The sequence below is a fragment of the Triticum urartu genome, chromosome 3A, assembly GCF_056163025.1.
Source record: "Triticum urartu cultivar PI428250 chromosome 3A, HENAU_Tu73, whole genome shotgun sequence".
Taxonomy (NCBI): Eukaryota; Viridiplantae; Streptophyta; class Magnoliopsida; order Poales; family Poaceae; genus Triticum; species Triticum urartu.
This window is the reverse complement of record NC_141875.1, coordinates 407,064,388-407,071,023: the sequence shown is the minus strand read 5'-3', so window position 1 is coordinate 407,071,023 and position 6,636 is coordinate 407,064,388. Positions and strand designations below refer to the sequence as shown.

At 45.2% G+C, this 6,636-nt stretch overlaps 1 long non-coding RNA gene across 5 annotated transcripts; it reads left to right on the top strand.

Moving 5' to 3' along the window:
• Positions 1-403: 403 nt before the first annotated feature.
• On the top strand, positions 404-4,458 carry LOC125544203 (uncharacterized). Of its 5 annotated transcripts, none has more exons than XR_015619034.1 (4): positions 404-872; positions 1,901-2,506; positions 2,988-3,161; positions 4,021-4,458. It is a non-coding gene; the product is annotated as an uncharacterized LOC125544203 (long non-coding RNA). The 5 variants fall into 5 exon arrangements; XR_007299324.2 differs by lacking the exon at positions 4,021-4,458 and adding an exon at positions 3,248-3,493; XR_007299323.2 differs by lacking the exon at positions 4,021-4,458 and having other exon boundaries at positions 2,988-3,493.
• Positions 4,459-6,636: the final 2,178 nt, after the last annotated feature.

The window sequence follows — 6,636 nt, the reverse complement described above, 5'->3', positions numbered from 1 at the left end:
TATAATAATAATAATAATAATAATAAAGCACGGATTAAGTTTTCAGGTTCACCGTCATGTCGTTTTTGCATTAAACACCCTAATGTTTTGGGTAATTAACGCGCGCTCCAGATTTAAGTAAGTAATAAAACGATTCGCTCCTTCACAGGACCCGAACGGACGAACGCAAACCCCGGTCTCCGCCTGCCCCAATCCCCACTCCAGGCCGTCATCCCCAACCCACCATGAGGACAAGGATGCCGAGCTCAGGCGGCGGCGCTGGTCCGGGCCTCCGAGGGATCAGACCATCCTCCGTCGACCTCTGCTTCCTCTTCCTCAAGACCTTGGCCGCCTGGTGCAGGGGAGACCGCAGCTCCGCGCTCGTAGGCCTGCCCAATCCTCCTCTTGCTCCTCGCGATGCTCTTCCCTTCCCCCGTCCAGCCCCCGCCAGTGCCGCCTCGCTGTCCCCGCTCGCGGCCATCTCCAACGCCTCCTCCCACGCCAACGCCCACCCCGGATGCCACCTTCTTTGACGCGACGTCATCGACGTCGTCGCTAACAAGTACGGCTGGGACCCCGACACGGAGGTCCGGGTCTGGCCGCTCAACACCGAGGGCGCGCTCATCGGCGCCGTTCAGCGGTACGAGTTCCGCGCCGGTGCGGGGGGCGCCGCGGTCGCGCTGGCACGGGCCTCTGACGGGGCCGTCAACTGGAGCCGCCCCGAGGCCCCCGCGGTGGAGGAGGTGGTCTGGCCCGACGGGGTCGACTTCGTCGCCGGCGACGGTGCCCTGGCGTTCGGCACCGGCGTCAGGGACATGGACATAGTAGGCCCGTTCGAGCTGGTGGTCTCCGATGGCGCTGGCGGGGGCCTCGCAGAGCTCTAGCTGCCGTCGGTGAGTGTTGTTTGACTTTTAGCTTTGCTGTTGCTTCAGATTTTTGCTTCTGGTTCCTTGCTTGCGATGTAGTTGAAGTTGTGTCACCTTCAAGATGAAGCAGTTACTACAATTGGTGAATGGTCTAGCTGGTGCTTACCCCTTTTTTGTTTGTGACTTTGAATTGATTGAGGTTGTTGTAAGTACAGATATATCTGGTTTAATATTTGTTTTGTGTGTATTGTGTCGATTGGAACAATTTTCTCCTAGATTTGCAGGTAAATTTGTAAGGATATGCAACAAAATTGAATATCAACACCTTCAATTTGGTTCCACTTGTCGCTCTGACCCTGATTGCACAGTGCCACCTAAGTACGACTGAACTGTTGAATGGTAATATGGAAGAGGATACAAGTATCGAGTGTGTGACATGCTATGTGCATTTAAATTTGCTTTGTTAAGTACATTAGCACACATATGGGAATGCCTTTACTAGGGGTGTCAAATCAATGCCCAATATGTGAGATACCAGAACATTGGACTCTTCTTTTCAATGGCTTCTACTTAAATGTAGCTTTGTGGATGTTTGATTTTGAATTTAGCTTAACTCTAAAATATCAAAGACAGGACACAACATTTTATTTTGGCATGCCTGGGCAAGGGCTTGTTTTGGGTGGAAAAGGAATGAACACAAATACGATAATCAAATATATTCAGTTTTTGCCTACATAGTTAATTATAATGTATAGCAGTGATGTCTGTATATCTTTGATCGTCGTGTGTTGGATATCTTTGGTTGCTGTGTGTTAGTTATGTCTATAACAGTCACAAAATAAAAAAGTCACTCCTCTCCCGAGGTACCACCCCCGCCTCGCCCAGATCTGCCGAGTGGGTAGGAACAGCTGGTCATCCTATACACAACATGTGTTGTTTAATTTTGATTGGGTTTTCTTCTATTCTGTTTGTGTAGTAGATGCATGTTGGAGACTGATGCCCAGTCCTTTGATACTCCAGTTCTGATTATTAATATCCCTTTTAAACATTTTTAGGTGTCCTGTCTCCGGCGTTCTTGAGCACCACTGGGTCGAGGAAGGAGAAGCCATCCTATGGACTAGAACAGTTTGTGTGAGATTTTATTTTCTGGTGGGTTTATTAGCTGGCTTGGAAATGCTCCCCATCAACACAAAGATTGTCAGCCTTTACCCAATTGCAAGATCTTCAGAATAAAAAAGGGGAGACTGAGACCGGTAGAAAAGAGATTCTTCAGTACACAATATATGCATCTGTTGATTTTGCAATTTCCAGGTTAGATTATCTGAAATATTCAAGGATCTCTTGGACATTTTTTGGGCATTGTTGATCCATGAATCAGCTGTTTTCGAATTCGGAAACAGTTGAATTCCTGGCAAACCATTTCACCACACATGTTCAGTTTGTCATTTTGAGTCCATGCCCCCTGCTTACACAGCGGCGAGGCCAACCAGGGCGTACAGGGGCGGAGTCAGCAGCTTGGTAGTGCGTCCATTTATGCGTGGCGGCCTGCGGATTTGGGTGCATGACAGCCGGCCAACATGCTGTGTGGGCGTGATGTTATCGGCATGTTGTACACGAGTGTTGGCTGCCAGAGGCGCGCGTGGCTGACCGATATGTGTGTGGTGCGTGAGGATAGCTTTATTCATATTCTTCCAATTTCGAGAGAGGAAGAGAACTCAGTAGTACTGCCAATATTGGCACGCAATGTTCGTTTTTCAGATTCACCATGATTGGTAATGTTGTTTAGTACTTTAACTTTGTCATGGTTCAATAAATAGGCAGTTAATTTTTGTTGTTCGAAAGGAAAAGCAGTGCTACAATAGCACGGTTGATTTTGGTTGCTAGAAGGAAAAGCAGTGCTACAAATTTTAGAAGTAGGATGTTGTTTTTCACAGTTCGGTCAAGTATTGCTTATTTGCGCTGTACGATCACAACTCTAAGCTTAATCTTCTTTTAGTTGTGTAGCATTGTAGACCTGGGTCCTTTATTCCTAGCAGATCAACACATTTGGTCAGATTTAGCTTATTTGATAATGTGCAAACAATAAATGGTGTGAATATATGCGGAGTTCGATGGAAAACATTGAAGTGTATGATGCTCCAGGCTCGACTACAAGTGTTGTCGTCATGAGGCCAGACGACTTGTTGTGCCAATCCGGTGAGAGCATCCAATAGCGGAAAGTCATCTGAAGAATCATGTCCAGTGAGTAGTCCAGCTCCAGCAACAAGACCACATCTGGTTTCCACGAACAAGCTGGACCAGCGGCATTGTACTCGGGTAAGCACGTGAAAATTCTTCCAATCCAGACATTTTATACTGATAGCTAACATCAGCTTACTGTGGTTTATATGGTCCATGTAAAGCTGGCATCGCGCGGCTACACTTCCAGCAATTTTACTTGCTAACAAAAATCAAGTAAAACTAAAAGAATAGTTCTTTATCTTGCTGAAATAGGTTTGGATGCACAATGTGGTATATATATGTTAAGTTTGGCCGTATGCAATAATGCAATGCTTATGGTTGATAGTGCTACAGATTTGCTTAGTGGGAAGGAATAACTGGTCAGCCATTCGTAACTTCTATTTCTATTACAGCAGAACTGTTTTTTACATGGAGCTGACCGTTTTCTTCTTTTTCATCAGTAGTACTATTTCTTCTTTTTCTTCATTAGTTAAGGGCATATTTCTGAGGGGAGCATACGTATTACCTTGATTGAGTTGAGTTTTGTGTTCTACGTTACTGTTATAAGTTACCAGCAGCAAAGAAAGAGTCATGTACTAAAATCGGATAAGGTAGTCGTCTCTTCCAGATCATCTGGTTCATCATTTTCCCATACAAGTGCTACTAAACTCTACTAAGTTCTATAATGACACAAGATTAACATGTTACAAGAAGTGTACTGAGTAATGAGTATGCACACAAAATTTGAACATAATTACTGTTTTTCGTCGTGCCAATGTATCCATGTTGGCTGACGAGCTATCTTGGTAACATCATTATCTCTCGTGGATGGGATAAAAAGAAGAGATATATATTCTTGGTGGATGCATCATATGAGTGGGTGGAAGCTAATGTATTCCAGTTTTTATGAAAACAATACCTTCTATTAATAATAAGGAATTTTCTGCGTTTTCAGAAAAGCAAAAGAAAAACAATTGGCAATCTATTGTATGAAAAACTACTCTTCCATCAGATGAAGAATGGTATGTTGGCTTCTTCACGTCCGAACTTCATGCTACAAAAAGCACTAATCAGTTTAACCTTATTATTGATGTTTATTGAAATTCGATATAAAAAATGGTTGCGTAATGGCACATGAAGCAGGCTGTGCCTTTTTTTGCCCGGTGCAACGCACGGGCATTTGTACTAGTAGTATAAAAATATACAAATTCGCAGTGCGGAATAAATATTATTGTGGGCATCATGCAATGCAAATTAGCGTTCATACTCCTCAATATAACTTTGTAATGTTGTATATATGTAGAAATTCTAAAATAATTTTTTGGCCACACTTTATTCAAAAGGAATGTTGTATGCGAATAAACATGAAGAGAGGGCTTTTTAGATCAATGGGGCACGTGATGTAACATGTGTGAATGTGTAGTTGATGCATTTGCCAGGGCCTAGAGAGGTATGTGTGTGTATTACGTATTCGAGAGGCATGGATAGAGAGGTCGGGGGGGGGGGGGGGGGGGCGTGGGAGAGATAGCACGAGAAATGAGAGTGATCTAGAGAGAGAGACGAATATGACGTCACGACGAGAGATTTCCTTGAGTGTGTATATGCAAGGGGGAGTGGATAGAGGCACTAGGAGATTTTTTTGTGTGTGGTGTCTGTGTTGGTATGTGTGGGTGTGAGAAGATAACGAGACGTGGGGGCAGAGGGTGTGTCACCGCGTGAGGTCCGGTGGGTCGAGGTGAGGCTCTTCGTTCGGTTCCGTGCTGTGCCACATTGGTCGGCCGTGATGTATTTAGGGAGACCCATGGCTGACTAGTCGTACAAGACAAAGATAGCATAATTGTGAAGGACTCTGTGTCCACTGACAAAGCCGGCTAGGATTTGTAACCATAGGTTCTCGGACTAAGGTAACCCCTTTATCTCTGATATTACTATTCATCCAACCTAACTTTAAGGGGCATCCTACAGAACGGCTGGGACCTTGATTTCAGTTGGATCAGTGGCACTCTTTGGTTGTGGGGGCTCTTCAGTGAAAGGATCTTCTTGAACTGAAGGTGTATGAATATGTTCCAGGAACACATTGCTGGGAACAACTTCCCTCTTGGAACCTCTCTTTGCTAGATCATCAGATGCTTGATTTTTGAGTCAGAGTATGTGATGGAGCTCTAACCCCTCAAACCTCTTTTCTAACTTTCTCACTTCATTGCAATAACTGGTCATAGCTGGGCTTCCGACGTCTCACTCCTTCATCACCTGATTGACCACTAAATCCGAGTCGCCATAGACCATGAGGCGACGGACGCCAAGTGAAATGGCCATACACAACCCGTATAGAAGTGCCTCATATTTGGCTTCGTTGTTGGAAGAGTCAAAGTGAATCTAGAGAACATAGCTGAGTTTGTCACCACAGGGGGATACCAACACCACCCCAGCACCGGAACCATTCAGCATCTTGGAGCCATCGAAGAACATGGTCCAATGCTCCGAGTGAATTTGGGCCGGAAGTTGCTGTTCGATCCACTTGGCGAGGAAATCTGCTATTGCTTGGGACTTGATAGCTTTCTTTGCCTCAAACTTGATGTCCAGGGGAAGGAGTTCAATCGCCCACTTTGCCACTCGACTAGTTGCATCTCTGTTGTTCAGAATCTCTGATAATGGAGCGTTCCTGACGACTGTAATGGAATGATCAAAGAAATAGTGTGCAACCTTCTTCGTGGTCATGTAAATCCCATAAACAAGCTTCTGATAGTGTGGCTATCTTTGCTTCGATGGAGTCAGAACTTCAGAAACGTAATATACTGGGCGCTGAACTTTATAGGTTTTTCCTTCTTCTTCCCACTCGACCGTGAGTACTGTACTAACAACTTTTTCAGTGGCTGCAATATAAAGCAGTAAAGACTCTTTGCTGATTGGTGCAGCAAGCACCGGCTGGGTAGAATGCAGGGCTTTGAGCTCTGCAAACGCTGCATCAGCTTCGGGAGTCCACTTGAACTTATGAGACTTCTTCATTAGTCGGTAAAGAGGCAATGTCTTTTCACCGAGGCGAGAAATGAATCGACTCAAGGCGGTCAAACAACTAGTAAGATTCTGGACATCGTGCACACGCACAGGGTGTTTCATCCAAAGTATAGCACCAACTTTCTCTGGGTTAGCGTCGATCCCTCGTTCAGAAACAAGGAAATCGAGTAACTTTCCGCCAGGAACTCCGAATGTGCACTTTGGTGGATTAAACTTGATATCATATCTTCTGAGGCTGGCAAAAGTTTCAGCAAGGTCAGCCAGTAGGTCAGAACCCTTACGTGACTTGACCACAATGTCATCCATGTATGCTTCCACATTCTGACTGATTTGAGTGAGCAGACACTTCTGGATCATCCTCATGAATGTGGCTCCGGCGTTCTTCAGGCCGAATGGCATGGTGACATAACAAAAGCATCCGAATGGAGTGATGAAAGCCGTTTTTATCTCATCGGGTCCATACAGTCAGATCTGATGGTACCCGGAATAGGCGTCCAAAAAAGACAAACGCTCACACCCCGCAGTCGAGTCGACGATTTGGTCGATGCGAGGGAGA